The 14,331-nt window shown below is 36.4% G+C and overlaps 1 protein-coding gene across 2 annotated transcripts in view; it reads left to right on the top strand.

The window, feature by feature from the left end:
* The first annotated feature begins 480 nt into the window (after positions 1-480).
* LOC129768263 (proton channel OtopLc) overlaps positions 481-14,331 on the top strand; it is a 114,142-nt gene continuing 100,291 nt past the window's right edge. The window contains exon 1 of one of the 2 annotated variants that reach the window (XM_055769800.1): positions 481-691. The gene's annotated coding sequence lies outside the window, so the exon portion shown is untranslated. Of the gene's footprint in view, positions 692-8,300; positions 9,062-14,331 lie in introns of those variants that run through there. The other variant, XM_055769793.1, reaches the window with a different exon arrangement.

Here is a 14,331-nt window from a genome sequence, read left to right as displayed (position 1 = left end):
CAATAGTATTACGGTTTTCTCTTCCTGCGATTCACTCTATTCCGTGGAGTGAAACGATTCCGTGCGGATTTTACGCTCTAGAAACGTGGGTTGCCTTCACGGACTCTGGTGCCAATGTTAACTCACGAGTTACTTGTTGGGAACTCTTTTGGTGCTGAACTTTCAGCCGTCAGGTCATGTGACCGGGTGTTTCAACATTAATTATTTACACTAAAAAAACGTTTCAATATTGATCGAATGGTATTAATAATATTGAAACGTTGGTATGAATGTGATTAATTGTAGATTATTGATGTAGGTCACTGGGTATTTGAGTAGACCTGGCCGCTCCACCCGCACTCTGAGTGCGTCTCTCTGTTTTTGCTATCAATTTCCGCGGGCACCCTCCCAGATGGCCAAGTATTTATCTGGGCAAACTGGGCGGGAGAGAACACACACTCGGCTAGTTCACCTACAGCCAGCTTCCGAAACGCATCTGGCGTAAGGCCTTTCACTGCCGTTTGATTCACGTGTTGTTGCATTTGTTAGAAATTTTCGCCTAGATAGCTATCACTCCCGACCATAGGTCGTAGCCTTTGAATAATCTGAAGATTAAAAAAAAAAGTCCGTTCGTTTAGAATCAGTGCGCGTTTAACGTGCCAGGAAACCAAGAAAAACAAAACAATTCAAGCAAGCTTCAGTAGAAACAAACGTAAGTTGGATCCATTTGCCCACTTGCTAAATTTGTTCAAATCTTCATAAATTGAGAGTCAATCTGTTTTCCTCTGCTTGCTTTAGTAACTCAAATATTCTTGACTTGGCCCCGCATTTTCCTTCTCTCTCTCGCGTGAGTGCTCCCCACCTCTCTGTACTTTATTTTTGCAAACATTCTTAGCGATCTTTTCTCTACTAGAAGAATTTGATACTTCCTCTCTATCGCTACAGATTTGTTTTGTTCGATTTTGTGAGTGACATTGATAAAGCTTCTGGGATGACGGTGATACGATTACTACTGGGATTGTAGTAAACATTCTCATAATTGAGGGAAGGTGGAAAAATATGGTTCCTCTGAGATATTGAGCCTTCACTGAAAACACTTGCCGCTCGGAGGAGCTTGAAACATTATTTTCTCTATATTCATGTCAAAGTATACGAACCGAATACTTAGTTGTAGCTCTCGGATGTAACTAATTCCATAGCTTTCATCTGTCCGTTGAATCTCTATTCATTTACATAGAAATAAATATATGAATGTTTTGTGATAGACCATAATACAGTGCAACATCGTAAAAATAATAACGAAATAACAAAGTTACAGCGTTTGGAGTCTTTGATTTTTACACTTCGGAATTCGTATTGCTAACACGGTCTACAAAAGCGGTTACAAATGCAACGCTTTGGCTCGGTTATTCAAGACCGCATTGAAAGATCTCTTCATGTCGCCAGCTCACAGAACTCCTACGCATACCGTTTGATGATTAGGCATAATATTGATAACTGTTTTCAGCGATAATTACCACCATAATGCATGAATTGACCAAAATTCGGGATTTGTTTGCAATTGAAATCGTAAATTGTTTTATTCATTCACTAGGTTTAATCAATAATTTAATCAATAAACACAAAAGATAGCTCTGCGCAGTGGTGATATTAATTAATTAATTTATTTATTTATTGTGAAAACTCGCTTCGAGGCACATACTACTCTAAATAATATTCCTAATATTATTTTAAGAGCAGGTTTGCTAGTCATACAATCAAAATGTGCACTGATGTCATTGAATACTCGTAGGCATGAGTCCAATGGATTGTTGAAGCCATAACCGGTCCGGTGTGCAGGTACCGGGATGAGCTGTGATAATCTCAGCTGCCGTGAAGTCAATTTTGTTGCGCAGTAGGTCGAAGATCATTAGTTGCAGTACCCAATACCTCATGACGAACCCAACAAAGAACATTCGAGTTGCTATTTTTGCTAATTGAAGAAACACAAATGAATACTAAGCCGACGGCAGTCCTACGTCAACCTTGCGGTTATATCATAGGTATAACCCACCCATAGTTTTTTTTCATCAAATATGATCGTCTATCACCTCCTGAGAGAATATGGAATATTGTTTTTTTTCATGTGAGAAATGTGTTTTCTGACTTTAAGGGGATGAATCAAAAATCAAATTCCTCCTTTATATTAAAAAAAAACAAAAAGTACACAAAAAAAAAGGAAGAAAAAAAAAGTTTTTTTTGACTCGATTATACGAGTACAGGGTTCGATTATATCTAGTGAAAAGAAATCAAAAACCGTATATAATCGAGCCCGTATTAACAATTCGTCAGTGAAAAATATCAATTAATATTTCGCTCTTATTTTATAATTTAATTATTCTTTCGACTCCAACGCGTGGATTAAAATACTGTTGAAATATTACTATCGATTATCAAGTATACAAAAATAAATTATCTCAATTATCTCACCTTTATTTTTTTTTGCACATTCTGATGATAGAGTCTGTTCCGTTTATTAACCTTTCTTAACCTAGTTGTATTTGAAAATGATGATCTTTTGCAGTGGATTTAATAATTTCAAATGTATTATTACCCTGAAACTATTCGAAAAGATTGACGATTTACAGGTGATTGATAAAACATAAATTAAAACACTATATAAAAGGTTTGAGCGACTGTAAACATAAGGGTCTCGATCAAAAATATAGTTTTTATTGATAAGCGAAGAATTTTATTGAGAATTTATTCAAACAAGTTAACGTAATTAATGTGAAATGCAAGTTCCAAAAATTGTAATTTTTGTTTCCATGATTCACGAGCTGGTTGGCGAACGTCGAACAATTGAACAAATAAAAAAAAGTTACTGAAAACGGTCGAAATCGAGAATACGTTTTTTACGTTTGAAAATGCAGTGATCCGACGAGAATCAATAAAATTCGACTAATAGGGAAATCCGATGTTCACGAACCAGTTATAGTAGTAAAGAATAATACAACACAGATTCATCGGCCAATTCGTCCTTGAGTTATTGTGAGCATCGCAACGGAAAAAAACACCAATAAACAAGTTTCGAAATAAACGCGTTCAAAGTTTCAAATTTACCCCGGCCGGTCTGGAGTCAATCCCAGCTGGCTTCGATGGGATTCTATGACACGAAAAATATCTGGTTACGTCTTACTTCGGAAGGAAAGTAAAGATATTGCCCTCAACGACAAAGCAATTCATGAGAGGATGCAGGTGGACTCGCTTTCTCGGTGTCGGTGATAAGCACTGAATGTGCATTGGAATAGATCGACGAAAAACAAGCGGAGAACATTTCAAATTTATATTTTTCACCAATTCGTTATTTGTCTTTTTGTAGAATAATCTACTTCAGGGTCGGTGGAAGTTCCTTTTTTCCTTGTGGCAGCATTGAATTAGTGTGTTTACGACCCATCCTTGTCTACCTTGTCTATCGTGCTCGTTGCATCCCGGAAGCTTTTCGTAGTCTGTCTTAACGTGAATTTTGTCATAAATCATAATGCAATCGAACTCGGTCAGTATCCTTGTATATGTTCTGTCTACCTTCAATATAAAACATTGTTACAGTGTAGTCGGAGCTGGACTCCGTTCGTAACGCAGGTAACGCCTGCGCCGACTGATAAATGTCAGTGACAATCAAGAACAAAGTCGCCCCCACCCCACACCTACTCCTCCCCTCTTTCCTTCCCATTCCACTCCCACCCCCTCCTACTCCACTAATCCCACCCAAATCCTTTCCACTCCTTTCCTTCCTATTCTCCTGAGAAGGGCCTTTTTGTTTTTTGGCTTTGGAACACGCCTTTCGCTGGGTCACTTGTGCTTCGTTACTGCTTTGGTCCTCGGATCAGTAAATTTTTACTTTTCTTTACAGCATATATTAAATATCTTATGAAGCATAGGATCCCTTCCTACCTTCTTCTTTAACCGAGAGTCGAGCGGACAGGTCTGATGAGTGATTTTGTTGGTTTCCCTTTCGCCAGTCCCCTCTGGGCTGGTTTTATTGTGGCTCTTCACTGGGCTAGAGGCGAATGAACTGCAAAGTTTAAAGCCTCTTAAAAACAAAGAAAGAAGAAGAACAAAGTCAGTTTTATATTCAACAATCAACAAGACCACACGTATTCTCATTTACAGCTTCCGAAAACCTTTTCATTTGTTTTACAGTATACAGCTCCGGGATCATGATTTGGCCGTCTTATTTTGATTATCATCGCATAATTACTAGCTTTTTATAGGTCGACAGTCCGGTTCGTTTTCTACCTCGAACAGTGCAATAATCGAAACACTGTTTATAGCTTTATTCGGGAATTGCGTTCAATTGACGCAGCGAATTGCAAAATCCATGTGTTATGTGTACAAATCTGGCCGTTTGTGACGAATTCTCTCTCGAACGCCTCATAACGCCAAAGTAATACTCTTTGGGATAAAAAAAAAACACGTTTGGTACAAAAGTTTTTTTAGTTAAATTCTTCATTGCATTTTCACAAATCCATACAATGTGCGTTTGAGGCGTGAAACAATTTTAGTGGTCTATCCTTTTCAATTTTCTTCATGATTCCCGGAACCCTCACCATTATACCCAGCAAACATTAAATCGCATAACAAGCGCATATATAACATCATATGCCCTAAAATTTGGTTGGCATATAATGCGCCTAACTGGCATATGCATGCAAAAGTGGAGACCATATACATACATGGCAAATGCTTACCGAATTTGTTTGGATGAATATGCAACTTTGACCGGCTATAATAGCGAAAATGTTGGAATTGAATTGTGATCTAATATGAATATATTCATGAATTGTCAAAGCACCAAATACGACTTTTGCCATACTCATATACGATTTATTACAGACATAGAAAAAAAACAATCAAAATATTTCCGTGAAAAGCCTTATAGCCTCACGAATCGCCATTTTTATATATGAGTATTTATGTTCGTAGAAATAATAATTGTTTGATTGACTTGTGTTGGGAGTGGAATATGAATGTTTAAAATGGCACAGATTGATGTTTGGTGAAAACTGCTCCGATGTGGGTTCGAACTCCGGTCGTCTGGATTATCATCCATCAGCTATCTCGCGCGGCTATCTGAAATTAAATTCAACAGCGGTTAAAACTTTCGAGTGCATCAGTATTTCATTGACATTTCAATATGATGTAATATGTTCTTTATTAGGATCTAATATGATTTACTGTTTCATGATTTTCTTCAGCATGCAACACGATTTACCACAGTACTGAATCGATTTAAATTATACGCTTATACAACTCACAAACTGCATCAGCGTAATATACGCATATGACGCGGATCAAATATATTTTACGACAATGTACATTATAAAATTGATGTCTATTATACCGAATTGCGACTTAATTTGATAATGGTATATAAAATCGAGTTTTTACATTTTATGCGATTTCAAATATACACGATACATACTTTGATTGATATTATATGCGATTATGATTTATTCGGATTTCTTGTAAGACTTGGCACGTGCAAAATTATACGATTTAATGTTTGCTGGGTAGTCTGTACCACTTTGAGGTCTACTTGGCACATCTGTCGATACAGGATTTGAGTTGTTGAGCTGTGGTGTCTTCCCAGCCATTTTCATATACCGACGTATTGGGACAGTATGACCAAGGAAACGGGAAACTTCGACGTTTCATCCATTGTCACAAAACGTCGAAATAAGTCGATTACGAACTTACGAACACTCGAACGCCAAACCGACTGTTGAATCATCAACGCGCCGCTGTTTTTGGTCTACTATCAGCAAACGCGAAACCCATCGCACGGATACCTTTTCATGTTCAAAATGTATTCCACTCGTGCTTCTGAAATGTCTACGGCCTACGCTAACTCACTTATATTCACTTACGATCGTTCAAAACGAGTCGATGCACTTCTTCTACGATTTTTGGATTCGTAGCCTTTTTTTGGCCTTCTAGAGTAAAGTCCATTTCAAATTCACTAAACCACCGATAAACTGTCGAAGGAGCAGAAGAGGAATAACATTTCGTCAACCGCTGCATTGATTATTCAGGGGTTTTCTCCATCAAAAAAAAAAAAAAAAAAAAAAATGGATCAAAATACGATATTCCTGTTTTCCATTTTCTATACGAATGCTCAGGTAGTGACACTTAAACTTCCCATCTGTTCTACAATTGCATAGTGACAAGCGTTGTTAGTCCATTTGATGTTTGCGCTAACGAAATTGATCTTTGTTCGAAAGTGGAAATGTGTTTTCAGGTGATAAAACGCACTCGTATATCTTATTCTATCTATATAAAAAAAAAATGGATCGCCAAATGTGTTGATAAGCGCAACACTCGACAACAGTCCGATTTGAGATGTCTTCATGTTACTATATTTGTTGTATTAAACGTGGTACTTATTCTGTACGAGTGTCGTCTTTTTTTGCACGGTTTTATTTAGCTCTTGAAAATTCAAGCCATTTTGTAGCGACCGCCACTACAAAATGGCGGACTAAATATTTTCTCAAAACCTCATCAATATGGGTTTTTCCAAAACCCCATCAATATGGGTATTAAATGAGAGTAATTAAATGTGACTAGTAGAATACAGTTGTTCATGAAAAATTCAAATCTAACATGGCCGCCACCACAAAATTTAACGCAGAATGTAAATCCAAGATGGCGGCCGCTACAAAATGGCGGATCACATATTTTCTCAGAGGAGGCGATCTGGCGTAGTGGTAACATCCATGCCTCTCACGCTAAAGGTCACGAGTTCAATTCTCACTCCCGACATTCTTCCTAAAATGGAAGTAAAAGTGACGAACCAGCCAAATGAGTTGAAAATCACTATAATACAGATAAAAAAAAAAAATATTTTCTCAGAACTCCATCAATATGGGTATCAAATAAAAGGGTTGTTTAATAGAACACATTTATTTAGGAAAAATACAAATCCTGAATGACCGCCACCACAAAATGGCGTCATATATAATTTTTTTTCAATATCCCATCAATATGAATATCAAAAGATAGGGCTTGATTAGTAGAACACAGTTATTTATGAAAAATGCAAATCCAAAATGGCTGCCAAATGCCCCACGATTCTATTTTAATTTCATCAATGTCCTTGATTAATGAAGGAGGGAGTATGATAACTGCTAACTGCTACTCGCCTAATTATTTTCTAGCTTTTAGTACATTATCTGTATAATTATTATGTTTACCCACAAATAAACCGTTTAACTTAAAAAGTTTTTTTTTCTCCTTTTATTATTATGCTTAAAACAAACTCATTACAACTGTGAAACGCCATTACATCTCATCCACAACATCACAAAAACCCCCAAATCTGCGTTGGCGTGTCGCGTAATGAAAATATTTAAACATCTGCTCCGAAGCCGAGAAGAGTTCGTTTTAATGACGGGTCACTGCTCAAAAGGTTTTCTGCTTTTCCTCCCTCCTCGCACACACTCAACGCACCCAACGTTTAAAGGGGGTGGGAACGAAAACAAAGAATGAACCTGCATGTTTTGGGTTATTTCGTGAAGGAACGCGGGACTTGTCTAACTTGTTGAAAGACCACTGAAAGATAATCTTGTGTGTACGAGGTTGGCGCGATAAACAAACGCCGCCGATGACAGTGCTGGGTCCTTCGAATCCTTCGAACCGATACGCACTGAAGGGTGTAATTTGCTGCTCCGTCGTCTGGGTGTGCGTTTCCAGCGATACACCTAAAGCGTTGTTTGAAATCCTTTGTTCTTCCGGGTGGGGGGTTTAACCCCACCCGGAAAAGAGTGTTTGGAATCATGACAAACAGAGTTACCAGGTGCGAAAGAAATCTTCTAGACTTGGTGCAAGATTACAACATTCTGATCTGCCAACCTTGCTTAATGTCTACATAATCCTTTTTCCGGATACATTTTGCTTATTTCCCGAAATCCACTTCTGCTCTCACGTGTGTGCGTATCATCGCAAAACTCTCATCTCTCTGTGTTGGTATTCACGTTTCCCTCCCTTTTCAATTGTCGGCTCGGGCGGCCGTACAATTTTCCAACTTGTGCGCATTGATGACGACGCTGATTTTCCTCTTCTCCCTCCTCGCCGTCGATGGGTTTCCAGCTTCCAAACCGTTGCGTTTTGTGTTATGTTGTTGTGTTACGTTGTATGTTTACATTATGGTCGCCCCTAGGGTAGCTCTCGACGCGATACTTTCTGCTCTCGAGGGCGCGCATTTTCGTACACAAGTGCGTCTCGACGCGCGGGCTTTTTTTTTGCTTCTCGGTTAGTTTGCTGCCAGCGATGAATCTACGCGGAATGCAGTCGTAGTTTTCGGCCAACGTAATTCCTCGCTGCACTTGTGGCGCATTTTCATTTTTAGTGAATTTTTCACAGACTGTGTTGACTGCTGTCAGCGTCGGCGTAAATAGTGACGGCCCATTGTGGGATGGCAGGAAGTTTCATGAATGTGCAGATAAATAGTGGACGAGAAGTGCAAAACCAAAAACAATAAGAAAAAAAAACACAGAAAGATGGAAGATGCCGCTACGAATGCTGCCAATGGATCCACCGTCCACCAGTTGGAGTCCGGTTAGTGTCGCGTTCGGTGGTGGAAGCGTCTGAGTAGCGATAGCTGGCGTTCGAACGCCGGGGTGCTATGCGTTTTTCACGGCTCGAAAATCTCTTTTCCGTAAATCATAGTGTGATCCCGAAACTTGCTATTTTTACACACTAGTACCAGTACCGTTTTGTACAGAGATCATGAAGTTGGAAAGTTTTTTCGTAATGTGCTGACCTTTATTGCGTGTCACTTTTTGCGTGTATGTGTTCATGTGTAAATTTTACTCCACTATTTTTGTAAACCTTTGGCGCGGATCACGCGAACGTACGATATTACTATAGTCACTATTCGGGATCGGGACAGAGCTTTTTCTCTGGAGACCATCAGTGGAAGACGAGTGCAACCTGTGGATCTTGTGGTGTGTGAAAGATAAGTGCCATTAAACTCGAACTCGATACGGTAATAATCGGAGCTGTAAAACATCTATTTAGGAGTGCAAAAGTGAGATTGAAAAATGTAAGTCCTGCAAGACATTTTCACATTCTCGAACGATACGTGCCCTTCTCGGGAAGTCCGAATCGGTCCCCCCGAAGTGAGATCCGCCTATTTGAACCCGGTTGCTCTTGTTATTATTATTGTTGTTTGGTTTGCTGAATCTCTCGACTCGATGTTTGTAATTTGCGAATAAATGTTTAGCAGCTGCAAATGTGCGATATTTGTTCGCGCACGAACGCATATCTGTTCTGCTTAGCGTTACTTCGCGGATGATGTTTCGGTATGAGCTAAATATTTCAATTTTGCCGATTCAGAGTTCTGGTTCGCCCAATAATGGTGGATGTTCAATTCAGGAAGTTATAAAACAATGTTGTTGTTGCACTCCTGACTACTGTTACACAAATTGGAAGTCATTCTAGAAGTCAGTCTAGTTTTGGAATTTTTCGATAAAATCCAGCCAGCATATACAATTGTTTTAAGGTCATGCCCCTTGAAAAATTGTATATGTTGACATCAACTGTCAATGAAAATAGCCTAGATCTATCCTTTGTTCTTCCACATTATCATTAGAAGATAATTGGAAAGTTAAGATTCACAAGGCAGTGATCATTTGCCAACCTCTATTTCAATTTCAAATTACTCAACATCGTATGGAGCTATAAATCAGCAATTCCAAATGAAATCGTCCTAAAAATGCGGATTTTAAAAACTTGTTTTTTTGATTCCAATGAAAGTGTGTATTCCGTTTGGGTTGGAGGAAATATGAGTTTTTTACAGCAATTGGGAATTTTTTGACTTAAGCGTAACTTTTGAAAAGGGCGTATCGATTTGAGTAAGAGAAATCTTTGATAATGTATATCTCAAAAAATATGAGTCGTACCGAAATAGTGTGTTAGAAAGAGTTATAGAGTATTGTTGGCTTAATTTGAAAAAAATATACAATGAGAAGAAAAATTAGTACTCTTTTTGTATTTACAAAATAAAATTTTAATTTGCGATATCAAAAAATAAGTATTTTTAAATATTTTTTTCAATTTTTTCATATAAAATAGAAGTCATGTAGAAAATTTTAAAAATGTGCCCAAGATCGTAAAACTATTTTTGACAAAATTTGTGGAACATCGAATTTTTAGGAATTTTCGAAACTTCGAGTTTTTGTATGTTAGCAGTCATTTTTAATCACAAATTATGAATCCTGATGTTATTTAAAACAAAAAAGGCTATTATCAATCTCCTTCTAAATGTAGCCATTCTCGAGATATTTAAAAAAATATTTGTAATTTATAGTCTTTTTAATAGTAAATAGGCCCTTTAAATATGTTTGTCGTGTGGAGGCGATCTGGCGTAGTGGTAACATCCATGCCTCTCACGCTAAAGGTCACGAGTTCAATTTTCACTCCCGACATTCTTCCAAAAATGGAAGTAGAAGTGACGAACCAGCCAAAATGAGTTGAAAGTCACTATAATACAGGAAAAAAAAAAAAAAAAAAAAATGTTTGTCGTGTTATACCATCATGTTCATGACATTTTATGAATTCGCTTATAATTTCCAACAACTTTTCCAAATACATTGTTATGGTAAAGACATATGTTTAGGAGTTACGTTATGAAACTTTCGAAGACATGTAGGTTAATACAAAACGTAGCGAAACTAAAAAATCTTTTTTATCTTAATACAAACTTCAATCAATCAAAAAAATTGTTGGAAATTATAAGAAAATTCATAAAATTTCATGAACATGACGGTATAACACTACAAACATATTAAAAGAGATTATTTACTATAAAAAAGATTATAAATTAGAAATATTTTTTAAATATCTCGAGAATGGTTGCATTTAGAAGGAGATTGATAATAACCTTTTTTGTTTTAAATCACATCAGAATGCATCAATGTGGCTAAGAATGATTGCTAACATACAAAAATTCGAAGTTTCGAAAATTCCTAAAAATTCGATGTTCCACAAATTTCATCAAAAATAGTTTTACCATCTTGGGCCCATTTTTTTAATTTGCTACATAACATCTATTTTATATGTAAAAATTGAAAAAAATAGAAAAAAATACATATTTTTTGATACCGCAAATTAAAATTTTATTTTGTAAATAAAAAAAAGAGTACTAATTTTTCTTCTCAGTGTATATTTTTTTTCAAATTAAGCCAACAATACTCTATAACTCTTTCTAAGACACTATTTCGGTACGACTCATATTTTTTGAGATATAAATTATCAAAGATTTCTCTTACTCAAATCGATACGCCCTTTTCAAAAGTTACGCTTGAGTCAAAAAATGAACCATGATGATGTATTTGGAACAGTTGTTGGAAATTATAAGCAAATTCATAAAATTTCATGTACATGATGGTATAACACGACAAACATATTAAAAGGGATTATTTACTATAAAAAAGACAATAAATAAGAAATATATTTTTTTAATATTTCGAGAATGGCTACATTTAGAAGGAGATTGATAATAACCTTTTTTGTTTTAAATCACATCAGGATTTATAATTTGTGGCTAAAAATGATTGTTAACATACAAAAATTCAAGGTTTCGAAAATTCTTAAAAGATCGATGTTCCACAAAGTTCGTCAAAAATAGTTTTACCATCTTGGGCCCATTTTTAAAATTTTCTGCATGACTTCTATTTTGTATGAAAAAAAAAAAAAATTAAAGATATGTATTTTGAATATTGCAAATTGAATTTTTATTTTGTAAATAAAAGAAAAAGTACTAATTTCTTTTCTCAGTGTACATTTTTTTCATATTCAACCATCAATACTCTATAACTCTTTCTAATACACTATTTCGGTACGACTCATAGTTTTTGAGATATAAATTATCAAAGATTTCTCTTACTCAAATCGATACGCCCTTTTCAAAAGTTACGCTTGAGTCAAAAAATTCTCAATTGCTGTGGAAAATTCATATTTCCTCTAACCCAAACGGAATACACACTTTCATTCGAATCAAAAATACTCATGTTTTGTCATTTGTCGGTTTCAATTGGAATTACTCAAATGCCCCGTACAATTCATCAAGAAATGTTGATTGGAAGAGATATTATACGACCATTTCAGAATCAGTGGCCTAGGTCCATTCCCCGTTGAAAAAACATAATTTTCCAGCTGGATTAATGCTGGATTGATGCTGGATGAGACGAAGCGTTTCGCTTGTAATTCGTTTCGCAGACCTTTCTTGTGGTTGAGCCACGAGTGTACAGTTATCTATGAAGAGAAATAGAATGCGTGCAAGGATTGGTGGAAATTGGACACTTGCGAACATTTCACATCATTAAATGGGTGTTGCCAGACAAATGAGGGATTCAACTCATTCGAATGAACAATTTGATTATTCATAAAGGCGGATCCTTAAGTTTTCCAAGAAGATATGTTCACACTCTGCCCCCGTCTAACTTCCTTCTTCCTCCTTTGGTACGTTATCAGATGACAACGACCCTTTATTTAGTGCTAGCTGACCCGGCAATCTTCGTCCCGCCCAAAATTTGTTTTTTGTTATCAATACCTTCAAACATCCACGTTTTCTTACTAAGCACAAGTTCATGGGTCCTATCGCAGAACTGTTCATTGATTGATCTTCTAATCGACCCCGTTGAATTTACTTAAAGATTATTTAAAGATGGTTGTGCTTAAATAAAACGCAATAGAGGCATCAAATTTTAGGTAAAACAAGAACTCACTCGATGTCATAAAACTATTTTTGCGTCGTGTTTTACAGTAAAACCTGTTTTTGTGTGGTTTTTTTGTGCGATTTTTTTTGTGCAATTTTTTTTTTGTGCGATTTTCTGTTCTTGTGCGATTTTTTTTTGTGCGGTGTATGAAAAGAAACATATTTGACGAAGTTATCGACCATTTAGTTTTATTCGATGGTTGATATGCATTTCTGTGCGAAAAAAGCATATTTGCGTCCCAATTGTCCACCTCTGAAATCATTCCCCTCCTCTCATTAAATGTTCTAAGTTTTTCTAAGATTTTGCATGATATGATTTCTAACAGCAACACGTTTCGACATGCAACTAAAAGCACAAAACAGCCACGCGCAACCAAAGAGGCAAAGTGTCCCATCGCAAAGTAAGGAAACAAAAGGAAATTGAACGGTGAATGGCGTGGATTTGAGTTATTTTCTTGGGGGAAACTTTTTTATGCGGTCCCTATCTACCGCACAAAAAAAGTTTTTTTCAAAATGTGTACCGAACACGAACACGATATTTTTTTATGCGACTTTTTTTGTGCGGTCCCTATCCCCCGCACAAAAAAAGGCTTGCCTGTACTGAAAATGAACATGGGGTAAATACAGAGGCTATTAAATAAAAATTCAAGACGAGGATACATTTTCATTGACCCACAACAATTACTTATTGGAATACCCATCCTGAAGATTTGAATATGTAGTATAGAATTATCATTTCAGCTGTCAAGGGGCAATCAATAGGATCTATATCGCCATTCGAGTCGAGAAATTTATTTCTACGTAGTGTTTGGTCTGAATTCAGAAAAAGCCCTCACATTTTGATCATTTCTTCTATGTGTGTTTCTTCAATGGATGACATGATTAACACGTTACTCAATTAAGGCAAAATCTCCTTAATTGTGCTTATATAATTGTGCTTATATATCGTTTCAACCAATGTTTCCAGCTTTTATTTGTTTAGTTTCCCTGTGATGCAAAGAGAAAAACAGGAGCTCGTAATCATCTATTATCAAATGGGGGATATAATATTTCGAAACGAAAGTTCAAAAAATTCTTCTGTTTCAAATAGAATATGTAACACATTTAACGCAATTCTGTTAAATCCCTCCGGAGTGTAGAAATAATTCCCCCCAATGAGCTTCACATTCAACTTAATTTGAATGCTTTGAATCGATGTCCTCTGTCTACTGCTTATCGTAACAGATCTACAGATATCGTAACTTATTCAATTGCTCCACTCATTACATCATCCGATTTTTACATTTCCGAGTATAAAGTCTGCTGATCGATAATGTAGAACATACAGCTCTGGAAGTAAAGTAACAACACATACATAACACATATTATTTAGGCTTTATTTCAATTAGATGTTTGGACTTTACTTGATGTAATTTTCGATTATTTTTCACTCATTTGTTCTGATTTCGACCGTGACTTCATATTCACTTTATCAGCTGTCTAAATACAGAGGTTCATTTTCCGAACCATGAAATAAGTCGAGTAGAGGAGAATGAATTGCAAGAATTCCAGAAATCTGATGAAAGCTGATTAAAATGGTTGATTGAATTTGCTAT

This window comes from Toxorhynchites rutilus, chromosome 1 (assembly GCF_029784135.1).
Source record: "Toxorhynchites rutilus septentrionalis strain SRP chromosome 1, ASM2978413v1, whole genome shotgun sequence".
Taxonomy (NCBI): Eukaryota; Metazoa; Arthropoda; class Insecta; order Diptera; family Culicidae; genus Toxorhynchites; species Toxorhynchites rutilus.
Note: the sequence above shows the minus strand (reverse complement) of the source record. Positions and strands in the feature narration are given on the sequence as shown.